Source organism: Dendrobates tinctorius, unplaced genomic scaffold, assembly GCF_039654945.1.
Source record: "Dendrobates tinctorius isolate UK_male_01 unplaced genomic scaffold, ASM3965494v1 ptg000086l, whole genome shotgun sequence".
Lineage (NCBI taxonomy): Eukaryota > Metazoa > Chordata > Amphibia > Anura > Dendrobatidae > Dendrobates > Dendrobates tinctorius.
In genome coordinates this window covers 2,274,834-2,292,077 of record NW_027361754.1, presented here as the reverse complement: position 1 = coordinate 2,292,077, position 17,244 = coordinate 2,274,834, and the positions used below count along the sequence as shown (strand labels likewise).

The window sequence follows — 17,244 nt, the reverse complement described above, 5'->3', positions numbered from 1 at the left end:
TCTGGGATCATATGAAGAGACAGAAGGATCCGCACAAGCCTCATACACAGAAGATCTGGGGTCAATTCTCCAAAATGTTTGGAACAACCTCCTGCGAATATCCTCCATAACCTGTGTTCAAGTGATGAGAAGAGATGGAGGCAATGAATGGTCACCAGATACTGAAGATGGAGGCCACAGGCAGTCACTAGATACTGATTATGGAGGTGACAGGCAGTCATCAGGTATTGATGATGGATGTGACAGGCAGTCTCCAGATACTGATGATGGAGGCAACATGCAGTCACCAAATATGGGTTTGGATTGTTCTTTTTCTTCATACACTTTGCATTTTATTAATTGTAAAAATAAATCTGCAGCATTTTTTCCACACCTGCCTAAAATGTTTGCACTGAACTGTATATTACAATCCATATTGCGGAGGTTGTCTGTCCAAGCTGCACATTTAAACTTGTGCCATTTTTTTAAATAACCTACTAATCAGAAGTTGTTGTGGATATATGGACTGTGTGTTTCTTAAAGGCAAAATTCCATCCCTCCATGTAAGCTCTGGGGTCAAGTGACCTGCATGGGATCAGACAGGACCATTTGTCCTCTAAGTTGGCCCATTTCAGGCCATCGGGTTTTGTTCCCCTCTCTTGTCACCATTGATTCCTCAGCTCGTCCACTATTGTCCTCTCATTACAAACCTCTATATTCTGCCATCATATGCGGTACTTTCTCTCATCTTATTTTTACCTTGTTGTCTTGTAATTCCTATCTGCATTGTATATCTCACTGCCACCATAGAATAACTCAGGTACCTTGTCTTTTGGCATATTTAGTTAACAGTTTATTACCAAAAAGAAACATTCAAATATGATAGAGGAGAATTAGGGATCAAAACATCTGAAGCTTACAGATTACATTATATAGAATACTCATACAACAACACTCCTGCAATGTCCTACCTACATCAAAAGACTGACAAAATAAGCAGAGACCTCACTGCCAGATCAGAATGTCAGTGTTATGGTGGCAGGATAGCTGTATGTATTATGGGGGCACTATGACTGACATGGGTATTTGGATCCTATGGTTGTTAAAATATTTCCATCGACTTTGGAGCTACAAAAAATCTGGAATGATTCCCATAAAACAGATGGTTCTTTAAACCCCTCAGTGACAGAGCCAATTTTGTACTTAATGACCAAGTCAATTTTTACAATTATTATTATTTATTTATATAGCACCATTAATTTCATGGTGCTGTACATGAAGGGGGGTTACATACAAAGTTATAGATATCGTTAACAGTAAACAAATTTACAGACAGACTGGTGCAGAGGCGTGAGGACCCTGTCCTTGCGGACTTACATTCTACGGGATAGTGGGGAAGAGACAGAAGGTCGGGGGTGCAGCAGCTCTGGTGGTGATGAGGCGGCAGCTCGGGCGGTTGTGAGGTGGCAGAATGGTTATTTCAGGCTGAAGGATCCGAGGGTGGTGGATAATTGGACGTGTTGAGGCATGGAATTCCAGAGGATGGGGGATATTAGGGAGAAATCTTGTAGGCGGTTGTGTGAGGAACGAATAAGTGTGGAGGAGAGTAGGAGGTCTTGGGAGGATGGAAGATTACGTGAGGGAAGATATTGGGAGATTAGTTCAGAGATATAGGGAGGAGACAGGTTGTGGATGGCTTTGTAGGTCAGTGTTAGTAGTTTGAACTGGATTCGTTGGGGAATTGGGAGCAGCGAGGAGGTGTGGATTAGTCGGGCAACAGAGTTGAGGACAGACTGGAGTGGTGCAAGAGAGTTAGCAGGGAGGCTACAGAGTGTTGCAGTAGTCAAGGCAGGAGATGATGAGGGCATGTACAAGAGTTTTAGTAGATTGAGTTGGAGGCGACAGGAGGTGGCGGTTTGAAGGACAGGGCATAGTCGAGAGTTACTCCGAGGCAGCGGATTTCAAGTGCGGGAGAAAGCGTGATGCCATTTACCATAATAGATAGATTGGCTAGGGAACATACGTGAGATGGAGGAAAGATAATGAGTTCAGTTTTGTCTACATTGAGTTTTAGGAAGCGAGAGAGGTGTGAAAAAGGAAGATATGGCTGATAGACACTCCGGGATCCTGGACAGCAGAAAAGTGACATCTGGGCCAGAGTGGTAGATCTGAGTGTCGTCCGCATACAGGTGATGCTGGAAGCCATGGGACTTTGAGTTATCCTAGGTCAAGGGTATAGATGGAAAAAGTAGGGGCCCCAGGACAGAGCCTTGGGGGACTCCAATAGAGAGAGGGCGGGATGAGGAGGTAGTGTGGGAATTCCAAACGCTGTATGTGCGGTCAGAAAGGTACAGTATGAGGCAATCCAGGACAGGGCAAGGTCTTTGATGCCAAGGGAAGAAAGAATCTGTAGCAGTAGGCAGTGGTCAACTGTATTGAAGGCAGAGGGCAGGTTGAGAAGGAGGATGGAGAATTGTCTGTTAGCTTTGGCTGTAAGTCATTAGTAATTTTGGTCAGGGCAGTTTCAGTGGAATGGTGGGGGTGGAAGCCAGATTGGAGGATGTCAAGGAGGGAGTTAGATGAAGAGATGGAAGGAAAGTTGAGCATGGACATGCTGTTCAAGGAGTTTGGAAGCAAACGGGAGCAGTGATATGGGGCAATAGCTGGGCATAACAGTTGGGTCAAGGTTTGTTTTTTTGAGAATGGGTGTGATGGTGGCATGTTTGAAGGCAGAGGGGAAGGTACCAGAAGACAGCGATAGGTTGAAGAGATGGGTTAGGGCTGGGATGAGCGTGTTAGTGAGGTTGGGGAGCAGGTGGGAAGGGATGGGGTCAAGTGTACAGGTGGTGAGGTGTGATAAGCTCTCCTTCAGTGATGTTGGAGAAGGAGGTAATTAGGGAAGGGCAGAGGTCCGGTATGTGGAGTGGTTGGGGTGGTGGAACAGTAAAGGTTTGCCTTGTTTGGTCGATCTTGTTTTTAAAGTAGGTGGCAAAGTCCTCGGCAGAGATGAGGGGAGTTGGAGGTGGCACTGGTGAGCGGAGGAGAGAGTTAAATGTGCTGAACAGTTGTTTTGGGTTGTGGGATAATGAAGATAGAAGGTTGGTGAAATAGGTCTGTTTAGCAGAGGTGAGGGCTGATTTGAAGGCAAGTGTAGCTTGTTTGAGAGCAGTGAAGTCGTCTGGCAGGCGTGTTTTCTTCCAACGCTGCTCCGCTACGCTGGATGCTTGTCGAAGTTTTTTTGGTGAGGTTGTTGTGCCAAGGTTGCCTATTGATTTGTCGCACTTTGCCATGCATGAGAGGGGCGACTGAGTCTATGGCTGATGTGAGGGTGGCGTTGTAGAAAGCGGTGGCAGTGTCCGTATCATGGAGATAAGATATGGAGGACAGGGGTAAAAGAGAGTCTGAGAGTTTGTGAGTGTCTAGGTGTGCGAGGTTTCAGCGAGGATACGCTAGTGGCTGGACATGGGGGGCATGTGAGAAGGACAAGGATGAGAAGGTGATTAGATAGTGGTCAGATAGGGGGAAGGGAGAGGTTGTGAGATTAGGTAGGGAACAGAGGCTGGTGAAGATGAGGTCTAATGTATGTCCGTCTGTGTGGGTGGGTGTGGAGGACCACTGAGTAAGTCCAAAGGATGAGGTAAATGACAGGAGTTTGGAGGCTGCTGGCTGGTGGGTGTCAATGGGGATGTTGAAGTCCCTCATTATGATGGTGGGGATGCCAGCAGAGAGAAAGTGGAGGAGCCAGGGTGAGAATTGGTCGATGAAGGCAGTGGCTGAGCCCGGTGGTCGGTATATGACAGCCATTTGGAGATTAGAGGGAGAGTAGATACGGACAGAATGAACCTTGAAAGAAGGGAGGATAAGAGAGGGTGGGGGGTGGATAGGGTTAAAGGAGCAGTTTTTAGAAATAAGGAAACCCACTCCACCATGTCATGTCTGTTGCCCGGGCGAGGAGTGTGGGTAAAGTGGAGGCCGTTGTAACTCAGTGCGGCAGGGGAGGCTGTGTCAGGGGATGTCAGCCAGGTCTCAGTGAGGTCCAGGAAGGAAAGGTTGCGGGAGGTAAAGAGGTTGTGGATTTTGTGGAGCTTGTTGCAGATGGAGCGGGCATTCCAAAGTGCTCCAGAGAGAGGGAGCGGGAGGGTGGGGGTCAGTGGCACAGGTTTTAAGTGTGAGGGGTTGCAGTTTCTCTTAGTGTGAGAAAGATAGGGGTGAGGATTAGTGGGATGCATGAGGCGGGGGGCGCAGGATTGGGGGATATGTCACCAGCAGTGAGACGAAGCAGAGAAAGGAAAAGCAGGTGGATGAGGGAGAGTGATCGACTTGTATTATATTTTAGTAGGAGAGGTCTGAGGTTAAGAAGTATGTCTGCAGATGAAGCGAGGTAGGGGGGTAAGGCAGAGGGGGAGATAGTTATTTGGTTCAAGGGTGCAGGGGTTTGGGGATAGCGAAGGAGAGTGAAGATTAGTGGAGCAAAAAAGGTGAGGGCAAATGTAAGCATGGTTAAAGAGCAGGGTAAGAAAAGAAAGGCAATTAAAATTAGAAAGCAGTGGTTATTCTTACCTTATGAGCGATTTATGGACTATTTTTGGTATATTTCTGATGTCACACTTCAAATGATGTCGCATCTGACCAAGGTCATATCTGACCTGCTCTGTTCAACTTATACCATTCAAATGTCCATGAAATGAAGCCAGGTGAGAGAGAGGGAGGAGTAGAAGGGGGCAGGAGGACAGTTCACAGCAGGGAGCAATTAACAGATTGAGGTTAATAGACATTTGACTAAAGGTACTGTCACACTTAGCGATGTACCAGCATCGCTAAGTGGTCGCTAGTGAACTGCCACACAGGCAGATCTCCCCAGCGACATCGCTGGGGACGGGGGTCGCTACTTACCTGTCACACTAGGCGATCCTGCGTCCTCCCGCCCGCGTCCACGCTCGTCGCTCGTCTCTCCACAGGAAGCTGACGACGAGAAACAGTCCAGGACGTTCTCGCGCGATCAGCGATAACCAGCGGGGGAGCCGGTCGTAGGTAAGTATCAGACACAGCGATGTCGCTAGCAATATTGCTATAACGTCACAAGTTATAGCGATATTGCTAGCGATATCGCTTAGTGTGACAGTACCTTGACATCAAAGCTGAAGAGGTAGAGTAAGATGGAAGGATAAGACTAGGTGTGAGGAGCATGGGCATATCAATATGCATACAGTAAGTTTGAAGTATGATACATGGAATTAAAGTTAGGGGACAAAAATAGAGTACAGATGTACCAGCTAAAAAACAGAGGATGAGGAATGCATGGGGTTCAGGGGTGCAGTGGGAATTCTGGATTAAGAGGGTTCAGACGTACCCGTGGAAGAAAGTAGATAATCAGGACATGGCAGCATGAAGGAGAATATACCATGGTTTACCAATCTGGGATATTTCTGATGTAACACTTTAAAGATGTGCCACTTCAAATGATGTCGCATCTGACCAAGGTCATATCTGACCTGCTCCGTTTATCTTATACCATTCAAATGTCAGTTTATGAGGTTATAACTCTGGAACGCTTCAACGGATCCCACTGATTCTGAGATTTTTTTTTGTGACATATTGTACTTCAAGATAGTGGTAAAAATTTCTTTGATATAACTTGCGTTTATTCGTGTAAAAAAATGGAAATTTGGTGAAAATTTAGAAAATGTTGCAATTTTCAAACTTTTAATTTTTATGACCTTAAATCAGAGAGATATCACACAAAATACTTAATAAATAACATTTTCCACATGTCTACTTTACCTCAGCACAATTTTTTAAACACTTTTTTTGGTTAGGAAGTTATAAGGGTTAAAAGTTGACCAGCGATTTCTCATTTTTACAACAAAATTTACAAAACCCAATTTTTTTCAACAATAAATTTTTATTGAATTTAACAGATAAGGTAAATAAAGAAAATCATAATACAAACATTAGTTTAGAGAGATGCATATGTAAGAGGGTACAAACAATAAACAAACAACAGGGTAAAAAGACAAGGGAGGGAAGGGGGGAGGTCCGAGGTGGGGATGTGATGTGTCCAAGTCCAGTAGAGAAACTCAAGTAGAGTCAGGGGAATTTTGAGCATTTAGGCAGAATACAGCAGTGGCAAAGAGGGTATGATTGGCATATTCTGCCCAGGGGAGCCACACTTTCCCAAATTTATCAACTTTATCTGTAAGTATAGCTGATAGTTTTCCATTAATCATGTACCAGGAGAGGCCTTTTTCAACTTCAGACAAGTCAAGGCCTGGCTTTCTCCAAGCTAATGCTATGGGTTGTTTGGCAGCCAGAAATAAAAATTTGGTAAGGGCTTGAGTGTGACTAGAGGCCCTGTTACACATAGCGACGCACCAGCGATCCCAAAAACGATACGATCTGGCAAAAATCGTTGGTGCGTCGCTGCATGGTCGCTAGTTAGCTTCCAAACAGTCAGATCTCCTCAACGACGCAGCAACGATCAGCGATCTGTTTAACGACCTCGTCGGTCGTTGGGTCCTTGTCACACTGCTTGTAATGTACCGATTCAGATGTCGATGGGTGTGCTTCAGCGTTTCCTTTTCAACGCTGTGGATTTTTGTATACCAGCATCGTTCCCGTGTGAGTCACAAGTGTGGTTTTCGTGGATTTTGCTACGCGGCTTTCTTCAGTGACCCTGTTTAAGAAGCAACAACACTATTTCCCAAGACCCAAGTTGATTTCCCAAGACCTTCTGCATTTTTGGTCCCATCTAAGGTAGGCTTTGTTTGGAGTGTAAAATTGGTAACTTTGTAGCGTTACCTATTTTAGGTCACCTATTTATATTACATAACACAATTGTCCATATTTTAAAATCTTTTACACTGCAGATCAAATTGATGACTATTGTGTCAATACGCAGTGGCCAGGGCCGCCATTTTGGTTTTCCTGCCGTGCCTGTCCCCGCCATTGTTGCTATTTAGTAGCGTTTATTTTTCTAGCTTGGCCATCATATATATGCAGTTATAACTGTATTCTACATTTTGTATGTACATTGTGTCCATACTCAGTGGCATGGGCAGCCATTATTGTTTTCCTGCCGTGCCCGCCCCCGCCATTTGCTGTTGCTGTTTTAAAGCATTTCATTTTCTAGCTCCGCCATCATATATATGCAGTTAAAACTGTATTCTACATTTTGTATGTACATTGTGTCCATACGCAGTGGCCTGGTGTTATGAATGAGTCACCGGAGGAGGAAAAAACAAAAATACAAGCTAAGTCCAGAAAACCAGAGAGGTTGGTAGCTAGCGGATTGCAGACCCCTGATCCTATTCACCACAACTAACAGTAGCCATGGGGGGTTCCTACGGTGCCCTAGACCCCTCGTCACAGCCAGAGAGCTAAATAAGCCTAAAGAAAGAAAGGGGAAATCTAAACTGCCCCAGAGCAGACCCCAAAGCAATAGACGGTGAAAAACAGATGAAAACACAAACACAGACAGAAAGACAGGCTGAGCAAATGATGGGGCCCAACTAACTAGATAGGAAAGGACAGAAAAGATGCTGGCTGCAATCACGCAAAAAACCCTGCCAAAAATAATGTCCAACACGTCTGATAGAAAAGGCCCTGAAGTCACTAGACTTCAAAATCACTATATCAGCACTCAGGTATATTCTGAAGACAGAGCAAAGAGATCAACTGATCAGAGACAAAAATGGAGTTTAGCCCGTCCCAACCAGGGCTGGCAGAACACAAACACTAAGTAAACAGACAAAATCTCATGGAAAAATAGCAGAGAAAAAACTTAGCTTTTAGTAGACAGGAACTAAACTGGATGCCAGAGCTCAGAGCAGAAAGGATCACCAGCAGCCCTGCAAGTCGTCGGCTGCCTTATTTCCACTCAGAAATTCCGGATATCCAATCACACTCCACCTGTTCAGATGACAGGTTCTTCCCATCCAGATCAATTTCACTACCTCCTTTCACCAGCAGAGGGAGTTCATCAGACATCAGAGGTGAAGGAGAAAATGAACTCATAACAGTACCTCAGCGTTGAGGAGGGGTCACCGAACCCTCATCCACGCCACCAGGGTGATCAGGATGGGCCCAATGAAAAGCACGAACCAATCTTTCGGCATGAATATCGGATGCAGAGACCCAAGAATTATCCTCCTGGCCATAACCCTTCCATTTAACCAAATACTGGAGTCTCCGTCTAGCCAGACGAGAGTCCAGTATCTTCTCAACCTCATATTCCACATTACCTTCAACCAATACAGGGTCAGGAGGTGCCACCACAGGAATTACTGGCTCAACAAACCTCTTTAACAGAGACTTTATGAAACACATTATGGATCTTGAATGTAACAGGAAGAGCCAATCGAATCGAGTTCTGGATTAAGAATCTCCAAAATCTTGTAAGGTCCAATAAATCTCGGTTTAAACTTTGGAGAAGCCACCTTCATAGAGATATTCTTTGATGACAACCAAACCATCTCACCCACCTTAAACCGGGGACCAATGGTCCTATGCCGGTTGGAAAACCGCTGGGCCTTTTCCTGGAAGAGAGACAACTTATCCACCACTTGGTCCCAGATCTGGTGCATTCTCTCCACCACAGTGTCAACACCTGGGCAGGCAGAAGACTCCACCTGCCCTGAAGAGAATCGAGGATGAAACCCAAAGTTACAAAAAAAAGGTGACATCAAAGTGGCAGAACTAGCTCTATTATTTAAAGCAAATTCAGCCAAGGGCAAAAATGAAACCCAATCATCCTGATCAGCAGAAATAAAACATCTCAAATACGACTCCAAAGTCTGGTTTGCTCTCTCCGTCTGCCCATTGGTCTGAGGGTGAAACGCAGAGGAGAAGGACAACTGAATTCCCAGCTTGGAACAGAAAGTCCTCCAAAATCTAGAAACAAACTGAACTCCTCTGTCAGATACAATGTTCTCAGGAATCCCGTGCAAGTGAACCACCTGTTGCAAAAACAAGGGCACCAACTCTGAGGAAGATTGCAACTTAGGGAGTGGTATAAGATGGACCATCTTAGAGAATCTATCACAAATCACCCAAATAACAGTCACTCTCTGAGAGACAGGCATATCAGAGATAAAATCCATTGAAATATGGGTCCATGGCCTCCTGGGCACCGGCAAAGGCATCAACAACCCACTAGAGCGAGAACAAGGTTTAGACCGGGAGCAAGTCCCACAGGACTGCACAAAATTCCTGACATCACGAGACAAGGCAGGCCACCAAAAAGACAGACTCACCAAATCTCTAGTACCAAAAATACCTGGATGACCAGCCAATGCGGAGCAATGAACTTCAGACATTACTCTCTTCCTCCACTGGTCAGGAACATACAATTTTCCAATGGGACAACGCTCAGGTTTGTCCTCCTGAAACTCTTCCAGAGCACGTCTCAAATTGGGCGAGATGGCAGAAAGAACTACCCCCTCACCTAAGATGGTAGCAGGCTTGGTCACAATAGGAGAATCAGCAAAGAAACTCCTAGAGAGGGCGTCTGCCTTGACATTCTTAGTGCCCAGAAGAAAAGAGACCACAAAATCAAACCGTGTGAAAAACAAGGCCCACCTAGCCTGTCTAGGATGCAAGCGTTTGGCCGACTCCAGGTAAATCAAATTCTTGTGGTCAGTAAGGACCACGACTTGATGTTTAGCTCCCTCCAACCAATGTCTCCACGCCTCAAATGTCCATTTCATGGCTAACAGTTCTCGATTCCCCACATCATAGTTACGTTCGGATGGGGAGAACTTTCGGGAAAAGAATGCACAGGGATTCATTTTAGATGTTACCGGATCTTTTTGGGACAAAACAGCTCCTGCACCAATCTCAGAAGCGTCCACCTCTACCTGAAACGGGAGTGAGACATCAGGTTGCCGCAAGACCGGAGCAGAAGTGAACCTTCGCTTCAGCTCCTGAAAGGAAGAAACAGCCTCCGGAGACCAGTTCAGCACATCAGCACCCTTCTTAGTCAAATCAGTCAATGGTTTGGCAATACCAGAAAAATTAGCTATAAATTTACGATAAAAATTAGCAAAACCCAAAAACTTCTGGAGGGCCTTCAAAAGAAGTGGGCTGAACCCAATCATAAATGGCCTGTACCTTGGCCGGGTCCATTTCAATAGTTGACGGAGACAAAATAAATCCCAAAAATGAAATCCTCTGTACCCCAAAAAGGCATTTCGATCCCTTGACATACAGGGAATTCTCCCTCAAAATCCGGAACACAGTCCGAACATGTTCCACATGAGAGTCCCAATCCCTGGAAAAGATCAAAATATCATCCAGATAGATGATCAAAAATTTATCCACAAAGTAACGGAAAATATCATTCATGAAGCACTGGAAAACAGAAGGGGCATTAGTGAGCCCAAAAGGCATCACCAGGTACTCAAAATGTCCCTCTGGAGTATTAAATGCTGTCTTCCATTCATCCCCATGCTTAATGTGAATAAGATTATACACCCCCCTGAGGTCAAGCTTGGTAAACCAGCAAGCACCTTTAACTCTGGAGAATAGATCAGAAATCAGGGGTAACGAATACGGATATTTAGCAGCAATTTTGTTGAGTGAACGATAGTCAATACAAGGTCTTAATGAACCATCTTTCTTGGCCACGAAAAAAAACCCAGCACCTAATGGTGAAGAGGATGGTCTAATATGACCCTTCTCCAACGACTCCTTAATATAGGACCGCATAGCCTCGTGCTCGGGTACAGATAAATTGAAAAGTCGACCCTTGGGAAATTTACACCCCGGGCTCAGTTCAATTGCACAGTCATAACTCCTATGAGGAGGCAAAGACGCAGACTTATTCTCACTAAATACATCATAAAAATCAGCCAAATAGTCAGGAACATCATGCGACTGGGGAGAGGTGGAGAAAACAGGAGCATCACTAAGGGCACACCAACAACCCCAACTCACCACAGACAAAGATTTCCAATCCAAAACTGGATTATGGATTTGCAACCAAGGAAACCCCAGAACAATGGTATCATGCAAATTATGCAACACCAAAAATCTGCAATTTTCTTGATGGTCTGGGGCGACCTGCATTACCACCTGGGTCCAAAACTGAGGTTTATTCTTCGCCAAAGGAGTAGCATCAATACCCCTCAAAGGGATAGGCGTCCGCAGAGGTGTCATAGGAAACCCACAACGTTTAGCAAAATCCAAGTCCATGAGGTTCAGAGCTGCTCCCGAATCCACAAAAGCCTTAGCGGAAAATGTGGACAGGGAGCAGATCAGAGCAATTGCCAGAAGAAACTTAGGTTGAACACCACCCACAGCAAATCTGTGTGCAAAATGTTTCTCTTGTTTAGGGCAGACAAAAATAATATGAGAGGCATCTCCACAAAAAAAAACAGCTTATTACGCCTTCTGAACTCCTGACGTTGCGCCCTAGACAAAACTCTATCACACTGCATAGGTTCAGACATTTGTTCAACAGGTGGCAACACCTCTCGTGCGGTTTTGCGTTCACGCAAACACCGATCAACCTGAATGGCTAATGACATAGAATCGTCAAGACCAGAGGGAACAGGAAATCCCACCATAGTATCTTTTACGGTTTCTGACAAACCTTTCCGAAAGAGAGCTGCCAAGGCACCATCATTCCAGGTACTAAGGACCGCCCACTTTTGGAATTTTTGACAGTACAACTCTGCAGAATCCTGACCCTGGCTCAATGCCAACAGGGCCTTTTCAGCCTGATCAATAGCATTAGGTTCATCATACAACAACCCCAAGGCTTGATAGAATGCGTTCACATTAGTTAGAATAGGATCATCAGGTTTTAAAGAAAACGCCCAATCCTGGGGATCGCCGCGCAGCAAAGAGATGACAATTTTAACCTGCTGCGCGGAGCTCCCCGATGAGTTAGGCTTCAAGGCAAAAAATAATTTACAATTATTCTTAAAATTCAAAAATTTAGACCGATCCCCAAAAAACACATCAGGAGTAGGGATCTTTGGTTCAGCAGCATGTGAATGAGTAAGATAGGCGGAAATTCCCCGCACTTCAGCAGTGAGCTGCTCCACACGATCAGACAATTGCTTAATCTCCATTGAGAAAAAATTCCCCCTACGGCCTCAGAGAAATAGAGGAAAAAATATACACAAAGAAAAAAAAAATTGACACTTTTTTTTTACAATTCTTTCCTGCTATTGAGTACCCTAGAATCTGCGGTATGGCTGGTGATTCTGTTATGAATGAGTCACCGGAGGAGGAAAAAACAAAAACACAAGCTAAGTCCAGAAAACCGGAGAGGTTGGTAGCTAGCGGATTGCAGACCCCTGATCCTATTCACCACAACTAACAGTAGCCGTGGGGGATTCCTACGGTGCCCTAGACCCCTCGTCACAGCCAGAGAGCTAAATAAGCCTAAAGAAAGAAAGGGGAAATCTAAACTGCCCCAGAGCAGACCCCAAAGCAATAGACAGCCCCCAACATGTATTGTCGGTGAAAAACAGATGAAAACACAAACACAGACAGAAAGACAGGCTGAGCAAATGATGGGGCCCAACTAACTAGATAGGAAAGGACAGAAAAGATGCTGGCTGCAATCACGCAAAAAACCCTGCCAAAAATAATGTCCAACACGTCTGATAGAAAAGGCCCTGAAGTCACTAGACTTCAAAATCACTATATCAGCACTCAGGTATATTCTGAAGACAGAGCAAAGAGATCAACTGATCAGAGACAAAAATGGAGTTCAGCCCGTCCCAACCAGGGCAGGCAGAACACAAACACTAAGTAAACAGACAAAATCTCATAGAAAAATAGCAGAGCAAAAACTTAGCTTTTAGTAGACAGGAACTAAACTGGATGCCAGAGCTCAGAGCAGAAAGGATCACCAGCAGCCCTGCAGGGCGTCGGCTGCCTTATATCCACTCAGAAATTCCGGATATCCAATCACACTCCACCTGTTCAGATGACAGGTATTTCCCATCCAGATCAATTTCACTACCTCCTTTCACCAGCAGAGGGAGTTCATCAGACATCAGAGGTGAAGGAGAAAATGAACTCATAACAGCCTGGGCAGCCATTTTAGTTTTCCTGCTGCGCCCGCCCCCGCCATAGTTGCTATTTTGTAGCATTTCAATTCGTAGCTCTGCCATCATATATATGACGTTATAACTAGATTCTACATTTTGTATGCACATTGTGTCCATATGCTTTTTGCCTGTAATGTAACGTTTTAACCATTTTTAATCTTTTTTTTTAGATGTCATCCAATAGCCAAGAGTTTATTCGCGAGTTGATTGAGTTGTATCGCTCCATGCCATGCCTGTGGAAGATCAAATCGGCTGACTATAGCAACAAGTATAAGAAAAAAGAGGCTTATGAAAAACTCGTGGTCCTCTTCAAACAACAAAATCCAAGTGACACGGTGGATGAGACCGTTGTTAAGAAAAAAATTCAGGGCCTACGGACCGTGTATAAAAAAGAACTTAACAAGGTAGAGAAGTCAACGAAGTCTGGGGCCGGTACCGAAGACGTGTATGTACCAAGGTTGTGGTACTACCACTTGATAGAGTTCACCCGCGACCAAGTACCACGGCCGATGTCTAGTTCTATGTCGCAGCCAGAGGAAGAAGAAACCGTGATACAGCCTGACTCCTGTGCCGCCGATGTAAGTGTCTTATTTGCTTCCCTCAAAATTAAATTTAAAATGAATATGTACATGGCATAGTTGAATAGAAATGAGTAACTCAGATGTAACATGATTAATTTTCCAGGTTCAAAAACTTATCCCTTCCACTACGGATAAGTATACACCTTTAATTTTTTTAGGCTATACTCTTTTTTTTTTTTTTTAAACAATGGTGAATGCCATTTCGTGTCCTGTTGTACTAGTCCCGCCCTCACATTATTTTCCAGTGCACGTGTCCGCTGCTCATGACATGCAATGGAAATGTATTACTGCATTTGGGTATAGATTTATGGTGTTCGGTAAGTTTTTTTTTTCTGCTTTAACATGCATTTTCTGTTCTTGCAGGATCGTAGTGAAGATCTGTCACCAACAACATGTGGCAGTGAGGACATCCCCAGGACGCCAATCACTACTGAGGACAGGACGCCTATCAGTACTGAGGAGGCAAGTGAACAAGCTGGACCTTCTACTGTTTCTCGGTGACTCTCATCTCGTCGCAAACGAAAGGCCACCACCCCGACGTTACCAGATTTTGTTGATTTGGCTAAGAAAATTTTGACTCAGCAGGACAAACGACCCATTGGCGGCTTTGCACACTTGGTCGATGACAGACTGCGCACACTGGATCAAATGAAAAGGTAGCATGAGGAAAGGATTATTTTGCCACTTTAAATAAAGCGGCAGTCGGTAAACTGACAGACACGTCAGCTGTATTAGAGGTCCCAATACTCATGGCTGCCGATGCAAGAGCCTATTATCAGCACCCCGAGGAGGAGGATTGAGCCTACCCATAACATGAACCTTGGGCCCCCCCCCCAGTATCAGGCTTCCCAATTCTTTAATCCAACAAGGCAACCATTTAATGATTCAGACTGTTACTATACACAATTATAGTTCTTTGTATTTCAATTACCGGAGGTCGAGGCTGCACCAACGTCACGGAGTGACGCCGGAGAGAAGGCATCCCTTGGGGATGATGCTGATGAGCCAATTTGCGGAGGCAGTGTTGCAGCTGGCGAGGGGGTTCTTGCAAGGTCTGGTTCTGGCGATGGTCCTGAGGGTGGCGGACTTGGCTGTGCTTCTGGGGCTGGTGGTGCTGCAGGAGCCGTTGGTTCTGGTGAAAACATAAATATTGAGCGCAATACTACTTCAACTTGCGTTGGGCTTTTGGGCATGGGCTTTGGCAACTTTTTATTAAGCGTGTGCAACTGTTATGTGGGTAGCTGAATGTCACAATGAACTTCATCAGCTGGAGTCCACATGGACCAGTAGAGAAAAAAAATAAAAAAGTGACCGATACCAAAATAATAAACAAAAATTTTGACAGAATGGTGAGACTTTTTTTTGTGGTCCTGTGTGTTCATATTCCCAAGAAAAAAAAAAAAAAAAAATTTTTTTTTTTGCGCACCAGTAAAGCCCGATGACCGTAAAAACAAAAAAGAAAAAAAAACCTTGTCATACAAATGTATGTTAACATGATGCACATCTAATATGAAAATAAGTCTGCATGAATGACAATCAACAACACTCACCACGATCCCTTCTGACTTGTTTACGAATGCTGGCGAGGCGGTCTCTGGAGCGGAAGCACAGGTCCGCCAGCTTTTTACGGATTTGGGTAGTTGTGCGCTTCACCCCAAAGCAGCGGGACAAGCCTCGCCGTATCCTCCGCAACACAGCTGGCTTGTGGAGCATGGGATGGGGATGGAAGTCCTCATAGCCATAGTCACACCCATCCATCTCCTGAACCAGATACCTCATTTCGGCCCACGGTGAACAACGCTGCCTTGCTGCCATACTTCCTCCTATAGGCTTCACAACTGCGTCCTTGAAGGGAGCCAACAACATGGCTTCCACACGGAGACGCAACTGCGTTCTCAAAGTGTCGCATACCCGTTACTGTGTCTATGGTGGGACGGGAACGCTCGTTTGTGCAGTGTTGGAGTTTTGTGTGTGTCTAGATATATTTATATTGCAAACATAATAAAATTAGCATTTCTTGATTTGAACAATTAGTGTCTAGCCACACCACTACGCATAGACACATTCACTGTTTTATAGCCCACATCATCCAGTGTGTCAGAGCTACCAGACTAATACCCATTATATCCCCCATTATCCCATTAAAGCCACCGGACTACAACCCCAAATATCACATATCATCCCATCAAAGCCGTCGGAGTACTAACCCTAATATCCCACATCATTCAGTCACACATATGTAACATAGCAGACCACTGCGTTACGTGACTTTTTTTAAATAACGACAAAGCCTTTGTAAATTAAAAAAAAAACCAAAATATATTGGAAAAATGTTTTACAAATAAAAAAACAAATGTTTAAATATGGTCAGTAGCACACTAGATATGATGCTGCCAAGTAACTGCACCAGGCCCGTTAAAATATTTGCTGTATTTCTCTCGGCAGGCCTTCGCATCATCCTTGTTTCTTCCTTTGGTGAGAGCTTGAAGTCCTGCTATTGCGGAATCATTAACACGCCAGTCACCTAGGACTACTTCACATTCCACAAAGCCAGGCGGACAGTAATCAATAGCATTGCGCCGCCGCAGGAAGTTGTGCAGCACGCAACAGGCCATAACGACAGAGTCTATGGATTCTAGCTTCAGGTTAATAGGTGTATGGAAAATTCTGAAGCGGTTGGCCATGATGCCAAAGGCATTTTCAACAACCCGTCGTGCCCTTGACAAACGGTAATTAAAAATCCGTGTTTGATCCGTTACACTATTTTGGGGGAATGGTTTGAGAAGGTTGGCATGAACCGGGAAGGCTTCATCACCGAAAAAAACAAAATTAAGATTGCCGGTTGTCTCTGAGCTGGGAGGCAAGTGCAAATCACAGTTGTTCAAATCGCTGTACAAAGCGTGTGCGCTCTAACACTCCCCCATCAGAAACCCTGCCATTCATGCCAACATCCACATTTATTAATTCATAGTTTGAGTTAACAAGGGCCATCAGGATGATGCTGAAATAGCCATTATAAAAAAAATACGATCCACTGTTCGGCGGTTGAGTGACCCGCACATGTTTCCCATCCAAAGCCCCACCACAGTTAGGGAACTGCCAAAGCCGCTCAAAATCGAAGGCAATAGTTTTCCATTCCGCCTCCGTTTTGGGAAACTGAATGTAGCTCCGTAGACTTTGGACAATGGCATTACATGTCTCAGGAAATAAAACGCTGAGCAGGGACCGAGAAACGTCAGAAGAAAATTGCAAGTCTTGCAGTGAACGTGCGGTGGCCAGGAATCTCAGCGTGACTGCCAATCTTTCGTCTACCGGGACAGCCGCTCGCATTGCTGTATTCTTCCGTTCAATTAATGGCTTAACACTGGCCAGTAAAAGTTTGAAGGATTCCTCAGACATCCGCAGATAGTTCCGGAAATCCTGAGGATTCTTCTCCTGAAGCTCTCTCACTAGTTGCATGTGGGAGAATTCGGACCTCTTCGCCAGCCATTCTCTGGTCCACATGCGCCACTTTCTTTTGGAACGCCTCTCTTGCATCAGTGCCTCATCTTGTTGACGAGCACCCTCCAACAGCAAAGTAGCAGCCACAACAGCACGCTCCGCGTCGTTCATGATGTGAA

At 45.0% G+C, this 17,244-nt stretch overlaps 1 long non-coding RNA gene across 1 annotated transcript in view; it reads right to left on the bottom strand.

The window, feature by feature from the left end:
* Positions 1-5,957: 5,957 nt before the first annotated feature.
* LOC141098034 (uncharacterized) overlaps positions 5,958-17,244 on the bottom strand; it is a 44,111-nt gene continuing 32,824 nt past the window's right edge. Inside the window, exons 2-3 of the long non-coding RNA XR_012234120.1 lie at positions 14,556-14,756; positions 5,958-6,652 (exon numbers count right to left, since the gene is read on the bottom strand). This is a non-coding gene — a long non-coding RNA (uncharacterized lncRNA). The remainder of the gene's footprint in view (positions 6,653-14,555; positions 14,757-17,244) is intronic.